We start from the raw sequence: 13,859 nt of genomic DNA on the forward strand, positions 1-13,859 counted from the left end.
CCCCAGGAAAAATATACCTCAATATACACGTACACACAAATTATCCATATGATTTCCTGGGCCCACAGACCTCAGGTTAAGAGCTCCTGTTTCATGTGCTGATGACCAACTAGACTGTTTTTTTAATCCAGATTTTTTTCTGAGGTTCAGACCCACACATTCAACTGTCTTTTGCAAAACTTCATGGAAATCTCCAAAGTGCCAGGTAACCAAAACCAAACTTACCTTCCCCCAAATCTACTCCACCTCCCATACTCCTGATCTAGGAACTGGAACCATCATCTACCCAGTTGTCCAAGTCTGAGACTTGCCATCAACCTGAGCCATTGGGCCTCAATGCTGGCTGCACCTCAGAATCCACTGCAGAGTTTTTTAAATCACAGAGCACTAGACCTCACCTCTGACCTCCTGAACCCGGGCCTCTAGGAGTGGGGTCCAGCCTGGCAAGTCTGAAGGGCGGCTCTCCCATGCAGAGCATCTGTCCCAGCCTCACACCAGTCACCACATCCCATGGCTGCTACCTACTGAATTCATTTATTTTGAATAGGTAATTCCTAAACACGACACAAAAATCAAAGGTAAAAAAGGATTCCAACCTTTTTGGGGGGTTTTGATTAACTGATGAGGAGCGGTCCTGACAACGCCATGTGCTCTTGCCTACGGAATATAATGGCAAGTCACTTTGTGAAACCTGACACTAGTAATTGCAAGAGACCAAGAGAACTGAAGCCTCAAATCTGGATAGTCCACAACTGTCCTCTCTTGGAAAATCAGATTCCTCTTTCTCTAAAATCTCAAGACTATTTTATAAAGATGAAGTCTGGAGAAAGATTTGAATGATATAAGCAAGGAAATTCATCTAATGTCTACATATGTAAAAATCTTAAGAGAGAGAGCAGTAGATGCATCTGATATTGACGAGATAGGTGGACTCTTCAAAGAAGCTAATACTATTGAAAATTTTCTTTTTAAAAAATATATAGATTTAATCTGCTATTTTAAAAAAGACTTTATTCATCCACTTTTAGATAGAGGAGAAAGAATGGAGAAAGAGAGGGAGAGAAACATCAATGTGTTGCTGCCTCTCCTGCACCCCCTACTGGGGACTTGGCCCGCAACCCAGGCAAGTGCCCTGATTGGGAATTGAACCAGCGACCCCTTGGTGGATTCAGTTGGTGGTCGGTTGCAGGCTAGCACTCAATCCACTGAGCTACATCAGCCAGGACTATTGAAAACTTTCTGATACAAGAAAGAGAGCTCCAGAGACAGAAGTTTACAGTGATTGCAAACACACTGCACAGATAAAATTGTGCATAAAATAAGCTGAGAATTTAAACCCATTATTGTTGTAATGAAAGAATGACATGTATGCTCTGAAAGCTCTCTAGTTGTTAAAGAAAATGTATACCTTAAACACAGAAGGGAAAACTCCTTAAATTTCTTTTCTTGATTTAAAGGGTGTTTTAAACTGGATATTAATATGGAATATGTAGCTTTTCTTTTGAGGGTCAAATATTTGGTATATTTATAAAAGTGTAAATTATTTAAATTATATAGAGATTCTTTCTTTTTTTTTCTTAAACTCCTTATCCTTCAACCTCTAAAAGAGGGCTCAATGAGTTAATATGATGTTTAACAATATTGTACTTTTAAAAAATATTTTGTTTAAATAACAGATAGGTTTGGAGATAGTTTTAAAATGTTTTTTATGGTCAGTATTATGAAAATATTAAAACCTGAAGGTGATTTGTCCCGTTTCTGAATATGTAATAAACTATATGCGCTCTCAGTTACTCTACTGCAACACCCTCCTTACTGGTCTGACTGTCTTCAGTCTGAGCTCCTCCAATCCTTCTTCTGTAGCCAGCGCAAACATTCTGAAATGCAAATCTGACTACATAATTCCCGTGCTTAAAGCAGTCCAGTGCCCCCTCCTCATCTCTCCAAGCATGAAGCGCATACTCCTTAGCAAGATGCACAGGGTCCCACCCCACTCCAATCTGGCTCCTGCCTACTTCTAGCCTTATGCCTCCCAGCCCCCCCACACCCACACAACTTAATCCACAGAAACACCGCTACTAACTATTAACATGCCCTCTGCCTGGAATTCTTTATTGCCCATCTAGGAAGCCTTCCTGGACCATACCTGGCTGGAGTAAGTGTCCTTTCTTTCCGGACCCAGAGCCCCTCCTGCTTATCTCTAGCACTGGACTAACCACAGCTGATTTTTTTACAAAGGTACAAAGGTAATTCAAAGTGGAAAGGATAGTCTTTTCAACAGATGGTGCTGGAAAACTGGATACCCATGTAGGGGGGAAATGATCTTTACCTCACACCATATATAAAACTTAATTTGAATGTATCATAGACCACAAAAACAAAAAGGGTTCAGAGAGCTTCTGGGTTGGTGAACACATTCACGTACAAGGAGGGTGGTGCACCCCAACTCCTTGGAAACTGAAGCTCCTGAGATCTCAGCACTTCCAGAGCCCGCCTTATGTACCTCTTCATCTGGTTGTTCCTCTGTATCCTTTATAATATTCTTTATAATAAACTGGTAAACATAAAAAAGAATGTATCATAGACCTAGACAAAAGGCTAAAAATAACAATTTTAGAGGAAAATCTTTGTGACCTCACCTTAAGTTAGGCAAAGATTTGTTAGGACAAAAAGCATGAACCATCAAGAAAAATTGTTGATAAATTGGATGAGGTCACAATTAGAAACCTTGGTTTTTCATTACTAAGAAATCAAAAAGACAAACCACAGACTGCAATGGACTTTCATGCATTGCTGATGGTAATGTATAATAGTATAACCACTTTGAAAACTATCTGAGAGCTCCTTATGAAGTTGAAAACACCATACAACCAAGCCATCCTATTCACTTGTAGGTATTTTAACCAATGGAAACATATGTCCACACAAAGACTTTATAGGGATGTTCAAGGCAGTTTTATTCACCATCTGAAAACCAGAAACAACCCAAATGTCTTTCTTTGGGGTCCTGAGAAGACACCTCCCCAAGAGTACAGCTGGGCCTCCCCCAATCCCTGCTAACATCCAGATGGATAAACAGCTTATAGCATATACATACCACTCACCAATGATAATGATACACACAACTACAAGGATTCTCAAAAGCACTGTGCAAAATGAAAGAAGTCAGGTACAGAAGACCGAATCCTGTATGGTTCTATGTATATGAAATTCTGGGAAAGAAAAAGTATAGTGATAAAAATCAGGTAAGTGCTTGGCTGAGGCTAGGGAAGAGAGAAGAAGGATTAACTGCAAAGAGGCAGAAGTGAACTTTCGGGGGTAATGAAAATGTTTTACATTTTGAGTTGGACTGTGGTTAGCCTGGTGCTTTCATTCAAGTCAGAAAACTGTACTCAGTACTTAAAATTGATGCTATTTACTCTATGTAAATAATACCTCGATGAAGTAGTATTTTTTAATGTTAGGGGTGCTGTGAAGCATAAAGGAGAAGGTAGGTGAAGGGATTCTGCTCAAAACCTCCCAAAAAACCAAAAGCCAAAAACCATTGATTTGGGTGGGAAGGAGGTGCTCCTCTGTGCGCTTCAGCCTCGCGGAGAGGCTTAGGGAAATATTCCCCCGCCAGGGGGCAATGTCGTGGTTGTGGGGCCACCACGCTCTGTCGATCAGCAACCGGGCAAGGGCACCTACCTACTGTGACCCGGGAGGCGACTAGCCTGACCTTGGCGCGCCGAGCTCCGCTCTCCAGCGCGCGGTCGTGGGTAGGGGGTGGCGGGGGCGGCGCGCTCCTGCCGCTGAGGGACTAGCACTAGATGGGGTGGTTGCAGCGCTGCGCCCTGCGCTCTTCGCCCACCCCTCCTGGCATAGTCCCGCCGCCTCCTAGGGCTTGGCGTTGGAGAAGGGAGCCTGGGCTCCGGGGCACACAACCCCTCTTGTCAGGCAGTCTTGGGCCAGTCACCTGTCCCCCACTTGGAATGCAACAAAGAATCGGTTCCCAGAAAGAAATGCGCGGCGGCCCGCAGCTGCTCTGGTGTAACAGAACCTGCCTCTCTGGCTCCGCTCCCCAGACAAGGCCCGCAGAGAGACTTGCCGGCGCCTCCATCCCCCCCTTACCTTCCTCCACTAAGTGAAGCAGGTCATCTGAGCTTTAGCAAATCCCCACCCACACAGAATTCAAATTTTTTGTTGTGAATGACAAAAGAAATATGGCCTAGATTAATTGTTTAATTATCCGTGGTGCTAAAAAGGCGGCTCGCCAGCCGTGGCTCGCAAGGAGGGGGCCGCTAAAGGAATGAGCTGGAATGAGGAGAGGGGAGAGATCAGTCACTGCCCGGCGGGACACGAGACCTTCCATAATCTCTTCCAAGGTGGCCACAGCCCGCCATCGGGGCCTTGGGGACGCTTTCGGGCAGCCCCGCCCATCGGCTGGCACAGTTGTCTCCAACCCTCTCCTCCGCCCCTCCTGGCGCACTGCGTGGTGTTCCGAATTCCCTGGACCCAGCAGAGAGGCGGCCGCTGTTGAGGACACGCCGCCCCATTCTGGCCCTCTGGTCCCAACGGCTCCTGGCCAGACGCCGCCAGCGTCGCAGGTGCAGCTCAGAGGTAGCGCGTGGGTGAGTCGGCCGGGGCAACTCGGGACGAATTGATGGAGGTCAAGGTGGGTGGGATGGGTGGGCGGAAGTCTGGGGGGGCGGGGGGCGGGGAGCGGACGGCAATTGCTTCCATTCCTACCTTTGTTAGCTGCCGGGAGACCAGCAGATGCTAGAGACACGGGAGGCAAGCAGGGGAGCTATGGACCCCCACATTCCCGCACACAACTTTCCCCAAACCGGATCCGCGGCTCTCAGCACGGACTTGCCCCAGGCTAGGGGAGACGGGAGACGGGAGACTGCGTTGGCGTCTTCTTGGGTGGGGAGGCTGTGGGTATATTCCTCTTTAAAACACTAGATTGCGATCCATACCGAGGCCTAGACTTGAATCCTTTCCTGCTATGGGCTGGTGTTTTTGGCTGATTTTGTAACTTTACCTTCCACATCTATAAAATGGGATTATAATGCCACTTTCCAGGGTCCCTGAAAAGATGAAACCAAAAGACGCTGCAAAGTGCTGAGCAGGAAGCGTGTGGGAGCAGATAGGTTCACCTTATCCTCACTTCCGGCCTTGCGGGATACACTTTAGGCACGGAAAAGACCACCAGCCTTTGGACCTAGGTTCAACAACGTCAGTACTTGAGTTCTGGCTAGGGAAGAATTCTGACCCAAGATGCAAACTATGAGAGAAAGTTTATTTATAAAGTCACATAGGTAGAAGTGAGTGGTTGAAGAAATGGGTTCAGGAAAAGTTTCAGAGGCAAAAGAAGAGCCATTGGAGCTTAGGAGAGAGACAAGGAAAGTGCCTGGCAGAAGGGAGTGGGGAAATGCAAGGGCACGCTCCCTAGATACCCCTGCTGGTTCCTCCTCTTGAAGATGTTTATCTGGATCCCAAGAGAGGATTCATCAGCTTTCAAAGTATGTCCTTTCAGAGCCACAGATTCTACTGTGTTCAGCACCAGGGCAGGAGTCATTAGTCAGTGCAGCTGGTCCTGAGGCAGCCGTGGCATTGTTTGTCAGGTTTTGCTGCTTTTCTGGGCCTGGAGCTGAAACATAACTGAGGCCTAGATGTTATCCCTAGGCATTAATGCTTAAGGGAGTGGTCTTGCAAGGTCCCGCATGGGAGGCCACTCTTGGGCCTGTTACTGCTCCTCCAAAGGGGGTCTATCACATGACTAGCGACGTGCCAGGAGAGGAAAGGTTAGGGGAGGGTCCAAACCACTTGACCAGCGATATGAAAGATCCGGGGTCTAAATCACATGACCTGTGATATGCTAGTGAACGAAAGATTGCCCTGGGGGTGAGGTCCTTGTTTTCCCAGTTTTGCCTGTTGCTAGGCACCCAGGGCTTTCTGCCCTGGTGACCTTCAGTACCTGGCCCATTGTCCTTCCTCTGCTCATGTCTGTCTAATGGCCTAACACATTTCACAGGATGAGAGAATGGCCTTACCCAGGAGATTGCTGAGTGTGAAACCAGAAAAGTCCGCATTCGTGCTGCTTGTCACCTACCAGACCCAATAAGCAGAGACAGGCATTGAATCTTCATAGGCACTTTATTCAGATGGTTGGCAATCTGAGAAGACGGTGGGTTTGTACCCTAAAAGACCATCTTAAATTCCATTTTAAACCGACCCTTTTTACAAGAAGAGAAGTGTAGGTAAGGAGTTTGAAATTCAGGGAAAAGTTAATCAGATGAAAGCGGCAGCATTCTTTCATCTGTGTCCTGGGCGGTGGGCGTCTCACCCTGGAGCACAACGGCTCAGTTACCATCTCGGCTGCTTGCAGCCCTCCCAAGGCACAAAGGCAGAACTGCTTATGGTCTCCTGGAGTCAAGGTGGGTCACACCTTCAGTGCCTGAAACAATGGCTTTTTATATACATTGATTACTAAGCTTATTAACTATTGCCTGAAACTAAAATTTCCCCAAAATTTGAGTCCCCTATCATTCCCCCACTGTTAGCTTAAACTATCTTATTTCTATGAGATCAGTTTCATATGGAAATAGCCATTTTGTTGTTGAGCACATATCTTAGCATTAGGCCGTCTGATAAGGGGCTTAGGAATACATTTAATTGCAGATTCACATAAGGGGGCGCATTGTGTGCAACAACAAGCTACAATAATGCACAAAACAGTTTTTAGCACAGTTGACAAAAGTTGCACACTCTCCAGCTGGGGTTACATTAGTGACTTTTAAGGAAAACCCTTCCCTCTCCTATAGAGTTATGACAAGTTCCCAATTATAAATATCAGAGTAGGTTATTTTCTTATTGATATACTTAAACAAAGTGTAATTTCAAAGGCTTTCCAGGGGAGTACAAACACCTATAAGACATGTAGTGAAAGTTTGTTCAATATAAGTTCCTCCTGCAAGACACAATTCAGAGGTGTTTAGAACATTTTTCCTAGATATACCCAAATATTTTTAAGTATATTTTATCGATTATGCTATTACAGTTGTCCCATTTTTTTCTCCCCTTTATACCACTCTGTCCTGCACCCCTCCTTACCCCCGCCTTAGTTCATGTCCATGGGTCATACATATAAGTTCTTTGGCTTCTCCATTTCCTGTACTATTCTTAACCTCCCCCTGGCTATTTTGTGCCTACCAATTTGTGCTTTTTATTCCCTGTGCCTTTTTCACGGATTTTCAGCATACCCCCTCCCCACTGATAACCCTCCTTGTGATCTACATTTCTGTGATTCTGTTCCATTCTAGTTGTTTGCTTAGTTTGTTTTTGTTTTTGTTTTAGGTTCAGTTGTTGATGAGATTACTGTTCATAGTTTTGATCCTTTTCTTTTTCTTAGATAAGTCCTTTTTTTAACATTTTATATAATAAAGGCTTGGTGATGATGAACTCCTTTAACTTTACCTTATCTGGGAAGCACTGTATCTGCCCTTCCATTCTAAATGGTAGCTTTGCTGGGTAATCTAGGTCGTAGATCCTTGCCTTTCATGACTTTGAATACTTCTTTCCAGCCCCCTCTTGCCTGTAAGGTTTCTTTTGAGAAATCAGCTGATAGGCTTATGGGAACTCCTTTGTAGGTAACTCTCTCTTTTTTTCTTGCTGCTTTTGATTCTTTCCTTATCTTTAATCTTGAGTAATTTAATTATGATGTGTCTTGGTGTGTTTATCCTTGGATCCAACTTCTTTGGGACTCTCAGAGCTTCCTGGATTTCCTGGAAGTCTGTTTGCTTCACCAGATTGGGGAAGTTCTACTCCATTATTTTTTCAAATACCTTTTCAATTCCTTGCTCTTCCTCTTCTCCTTCTCACACCCTATGATTTGGATGTTGGAATATTTAAAGTTGTCCGAGAGGTTCCTAAGCCTCTCCTCATTTCTTTGAATTCTTGTTTCTTCATTCTGTTCCACTTGAATGTTTATTTCTTCCTTCTGTTCCAAATCATTGATCTGAGTCCCAGTTTCCTTCCCTTCACTGTTGGTTCTATATATATTTTCCTTTATTTCACTTTGCATAGCCTTCACTTCTTCCTTTATTTTGCATCCATTCTCAACTTTTTCTGTGAGCATCCTGATTACCAGTGTTTTGAACTCTGCATCTGAGAGGTTGGCTATCTCCTTGTCACTTAGTTCTTTTTCTGGAGTTTTGATCTGTTCTTTCATTTGGGCCCTATTTCTTTGTCTCTGTGCACCTGTTACGTTGTAAAGGCAGAGCCTTAGGAAGGGCAACTCACTTCGCTGTGTTGTGATGCTGTATGTGGGGGAGGGGTCAGAGAGGGAACAATGCTGCTTGCTTGGCTCTCACCGTGCTTTCAGTCACTTCCCCCATTTCCCACAAGCAGATTGTGCACTTTCAAGTGTTGATTCCCAGGTGGGTGGGCTTGTGTATGTTCTAGGATTCCATGGGTCTCTCCAACAGACTCTCCTGTGAGACTGGGAGTTTCTCCCACCACCACAACCCCCACAGATTTTTACAGCCAGACATTTTGAGGCTTTTGTTTCCCACCCTGGAACCCTGGATTGTGCAGTCTCTCTCACTCCCCACTTGTTCTTCCTGGCTTATCTGCACTCGAATGTAGGATATCCCAGTTTGCCAGCTGCAGCCTTGCCCATCCCAGTCTGCTAGCTGCCAACTTGTCACTCATCCTCACCACTCCAGCTTCCCAGCTCCACCAGCCTGAAGGAATGTTTAACTCCTTGGTTACCAGATTTCCCTACAGTTCCATTTTATGGCAGTTCTGGTTGTTTTTTGTTTTTAAATTGGTTGTTATCCTTTTGGTTGTGCAAGGAAGTAAAGCATATCTACCTACACCACCATCTTGGCCAGATATTTTTATCCCATTTGAAAGGAACAAGCTCTCTATAACGTGGGGTTAAATAAAATTAATGAAAAGAATTTAAGTCATTGTTCTAAAAAAATGACTTTAAGGTCTTTTGAGGTTCGGCAGTTTGTTGCTCCTCTGGTGCTTTCTTTACTCTGGTGTGATAAATCCAAGTTTTATTTCTACCAGCTTCACCATGGTAAGGGTTGGTGAGGAGTAGGTCCCAAGGTTCAGTCCACTTTTGTTCTAGTTGGCTTTCTGGAGATGCTGTTGTCCAAGTCTTGAGTAGCACCTTAACTCAAAGGAATGTAGCAAACCTGCAGGGGAGCAGTCTCTAATACAAGCAAGATCATTAGTCACAGCCAAGGTCTGACTTAAATGTACATTTTCTTCATCTTCACTTCTTGATCTATATACATCTTTCTCACCCCAATCATGGCCTGGAATGGTCACCTGTATACAAAGGACTCAATTGAATCCCACTTTAAGGAGCCCCCCTTATCCTGAGCAGGGCAATGGGTAAAGCTTGATTCCAGTGGAAATGAGTTTCTTGACACAGCTTGGCTATATTTTTCTTCAAGGTGCGATTCATCTTCTCTATCTTCCCAGAAGCCTGAGATCTCCATGCAGTGTAGAGCCTCCACTTGATTCCTAAAAATTTACTAACCTTCTGTGTAATTTCTAAAACAAATGAAGGTCCACTATTGCTCTGGGTGCTGCTGGGTAGGCCAAAGCAAGACGTTATCTCCTTCAATAGGGCTCTCACTGCCTTTGAGGATTTCTCAGTTCTAGTAGGATAGGCTTCTACCCATCCTGAAAAGGTGTCAACAAAGACTAGCAAATATTTCCATCCTTGGACCCTTGGCATCCGGGTAAAGTCTATTGCCAGTCCTCAAATGGACTCTGTACTTAGTATTGTTTCCCTTCTTTCTTTTGATGGGGATCTGTTGTGGGGTTGTTCTTCTGGCACGCAACACATCTAGCAATTACTTTTCACATGGCTTTAGAAATTCCAAGATTTGTGAGCTACAGTTTAAGATACATGCTTAATGAGTCCTTCACATAGTGAGTGGCCTCATGCAAATGCTTTATGACTGGCTATGCTAAATGTTCAGGAAGCAGTATAACTCCTTTCTTATTCTCTTTCCATCCACTGTCAGCTCCTTCTTCATCAAAACCCCAGCTCTCAACTATCTCTAGGTCTGCAGTCAGATATTCAGGGTGAAATTGTGACAAGTTTAGAACAGGTACCAAAGGCATTACAAACATTCCTTTAGCAGCCTCTTTCACTATTCAATCAGCCAGATTGTTTCCTGTAGCTACTTCGGTGTCCTCTTTCTGATGCCTGGGGCAGTGCATAACTGCTACTCGTAAAGGTACCTGGACATCCTCTAACAATTTTTAAATTTTTGCTGCATGCTTAATCTCCTTTTTGTCGGAGGTTAATGGTTCTTTTTCCTTCCAGATGGAACCATTTGATTACAAAATTAGGAAAGCTTACCTTAAGTCGATATACACATTCACTCTCCGTGTGACAATTCCAGTGCCCTCGTCAATCCAATCAGTTAAGCTTTCTAAGCAGAGGTTCCCAGCAGCAAGGCCTTGGCCTCTACTATTCCTTCAAGAATCACAACTGCATATCCAACCTTCCTTTGTCCATATAACTGCTTCCATCTGCATATAGAGACCAGTCTGCCTCTTCTTGAAGACGGTAGGTTTTGAGGGAGACATTGTGATTGTCAAGAAGAATGGCTTGGTACCTGTCCATTCTTCCAGCAGTGAGACAAAAATTTCCCTTTTGCTCCAGCAGGCTCAACACTTGGTGGGGTGCATAAATTTCCTGTCCCAAGGAAATTTTTCAGCTTCGTGTAAGAGCTTGCAGGTGACTGTCACAGCTCTCAAGCAGGCTGGCTGCCCCTGGACAGTGTGATCTAATTTATTTAACAAGTATGTGATGGGTTGCAAAATGTCACTAAGCATTTAGGTGAGGACTCCTAGGGCAATGTCCTGCCTTTCACAAACCTATAACTGAGAGGGCTTCAGCAGGTTTGGAAGCCCCCAGGCTGACGCAGAAGCCAGGTGCGCCTTCAGGGACTCCAAAGCCTGGGTGTGCTCCTATGTCCACTCTAAGGGGATACGCTCTGGTCTTTTCATAGTTTTTCCATTTTAACAGATCAGATGTAGAAAACAGATATATGCCTAATAATATCCTAATAATAAGGCTGGCCCTTGGGCCCTACTCCCACCGGAAGTTTTCACAATGGGTATTGCGTTGCCCTGGTAGGCGCTCTTCCTTCACCAAATTTGGTTCCCTGACAGGTTCCAGATGGAGAGGCCAATTCAGGTTCACTGTCCTCAGTTCCCTCAGCCAAGTAAGGAGGAAAATCCCCCAGGCCTGGACGGGCCCTGGGAACCCTGACCGTGCTTGCAGCTGCCATAATGTCTAGGTCTTCCTGGGCCCTCTCCTCTGAGCGTCTGCTATCTTTCACAAGCAAATTCCCTTTTCTCTGGACCATTAATCTAGTTCCTTTTAATCCTGCATCCTGATTATGTAACTCATTTGTCCCATTTCCCCAATCTTTGATAAAGCAACAACTCTAGTTACAGTATAATGCAGTAATTTAAAGACCCATTCTGTGACCACCACTCTCCCGAGTCTAGATTATACAATACATAAGGCAAACAGTATTGCAATAAAAACCACTTTCTTTTCAGATATAAGTTCATAAGCATAGGTCGATCAATCAGCCAAAACTTGTCCCAAAGGGCTGTTTCCCAGAATGGAGGCTTTCCCCCACTCTACCAGACAGAACTCTGTAGTGTCACAAAAAGCAGAAGACACATTTTTACCAGACAGAGCTCTGTAAACCAGAAAACATCTTAATTCCTGATGATCTAAGTCGTAACCTGGGATTGTAACCTGAACCACAAAATGCAATGATTCAATCAAGAGTGAAGACGGCGTGAGGTGCTGAGAGTTGGAGTCCCCAAGTGAAATCACTTGGAAGCTGCTAGAGAATCTCCAAATCCGCACCCCAGGGCACCCCAGTCCAGGCAGCCAATGGGACTCATCTCCAAATACGCAGACTTACTGGAAAGTCCCAAAGTCTGTCCTAGTGCAGAGTCACCAGAATAGGAAACCAGAAAAGCCAGCATTCCAGCTGCCTGTCACCCACCAGACCCAATAAGCAGAGACAGAGTTTGAATGTTTATGGGCACTTTATTCAGATGGTTGGCAGTCTGAGAAGAGAGCAGGTTTGAACAGACCGTCTTAAATTCTGACCCTTTGTATACGGAGAAGAAAAGTGTAGGTAAGGGGTTTGAAATTCAGGGGAAAGTTAATCAGATGAAAGCGGCAGCATTCTTTCATCTGTGTCCTGGATGGTGGTCTTTATCTGTCCTGGGCGGTGGGCATCTCACCCTGGAGCACAACGGCTCAGTTACCATCTCGGCTGCTTGCAGCCCTCCCGAGACATGAAGGCAGAACTGCTTGTGGTCTCCTGGAGTCAAGGTGGGTCACACCTTCAGTGCCTGAAACAATGGCTTTTTACATGCATTGATTACTAAGCTTATTAGCTATTGCCTGAAACTAAAATTTCCCCGAAATTTGAGTCCCCCATCAGGGGCACGCACAAGGGTAAAAGCCCTGTCACCGAGGGTGCTCCATGCAACCATGCCAGCGAGCGCCTGCCCTGCTTTGGTTGGTGGCTGTTTGGGACTTTGCATGGGTCACATAACATGTTAAGGGCAGCTGCAGCTCCCCTTAAGGAGGACACCCCTCACCGTGCCTTCTAACGCGTCGGTCTATGTCTATGGCCATACCACCCTGAACACTCCTGATCTTGTCTAATAGGCCAGTCTTCACCCCATAAAGCTCCCTACAGAGCAGGGTTCCCATTTTGCAGGTAGGAACTGGAAGGTCATGGATGGTTAAGAGATGTAGGCCCTTAATGGAGATACTTTTCCCTCTTCCACTCTCCCGTGTGTTAATGCTCTGTTGTATTCTATGTTAATCAAAGGATAAACATGGGTGTGGTTGGGCTGCCAGAAAAAGGAAGCGGGGGCGGGAGGGGGCCCCGCGGGGGGGCGCCCCCCGCGGGATGTTTGGTACCTGCAGGATTTATTGTGCACCCAGAGTCAAGGTGAGAATAAAATTCAACACCACTCAGGAAAATGGACTAGAGAGGCACTCTCACCCTCTGCTCCTGGGACGCATCCCAGAGTCTGGAACAAGATCATGGATTTGAGAGACGTGGTCCTTGTGCATTTCGAGTGGGAGAAAGTGCCTTTGGATGTTGCGCAGGGGACCGCACTCCGCTCTGCCCCTCCACCGCGCAGTCTTTGAAACTTGCTCTAAATGCACCCTGAGAAGACACTGAATCTTGGGCTTGCTACCTTCTCCCGTGAGCAATGACCCAGGAGCTTTGTCACAAAGTTTGAGTTTGAAGGTAGGGCCATTCCTTGGAACGAACCACCACGTGGGGGCTGCCATTCTGGACCATGTTCGTTAACAGCTGTGTCCCCAAGGGTCGCCCCGGGCCCTCGCTGACTCAGTGAGAAAGACGAGTGTTTCGCTCTCACGAGGCAAAGCCGGCAGTTTCCCTTCTGTCCTCCCCAGTTTCCCTCGCCCCCGCGCCCGGCGCAGTGGTTTCCTCTTCGCTATACCCCCGTGAACGGGAGGGGGCCTCCCTGCTGCCCGCTCCAATGCGTCCCCGCCCGCGCCCGCCCGATGCCCCTGTCTGTAGTTGTCGGCACCGGCTCCCCCGCCCCACAGTCAAATGTCCACGGCCCTGGGCACCATCCATTTATTGCAAGGCCTCCTGCACCCCTGCCCTCCCGGAGACCGACCTGCAGCAGACTTGGACCCGCAGAAGCAGCTCACTGTGCGTAGATGAGTAGGCTCACGTCCTCATGGGGTTTAGATGAATGGTTGCCACGCTCTATGGTGTGGGCCCCGGCTCGTGGGGCCCACGGCTGGAGGAAGCCGC

The 13,859-nt window shown here is 46.1% G+C and overlaps 1 pseudogene; it reads left to right on the forward strand.

Moving 5' to 3' along the window:
* The first annotated feature begins 645 nt into the window (after nt 1-645).
* On the forward strand, nt 646-1,305 carry LOC129071649 (testis-expressed protein 12-like; annotated as a pseudogene).
* Nucleotides 1,306-13,859: the final 12,554 nt, after the last annotated feature.

Source organism: Pteronotus mesoamericanus, unplaced genomic scaffold (assembly GCF_021234165.1).
Source record: "Pteronotus mesoamericanus isolate MK-2021 breed Mesoamerican mustached bat unplaced genomic scaffold, CSHL_Meso_final contig_27, whole genome shotgun sequence".
In the NCBI taxonomy this organism is placed as follows: Eukaryota; Metazoa; Chordata; class Mammalia; order Chiroptera; family Mormoopidae; genus Pteronotus; species Pteronotus mesoamericanus.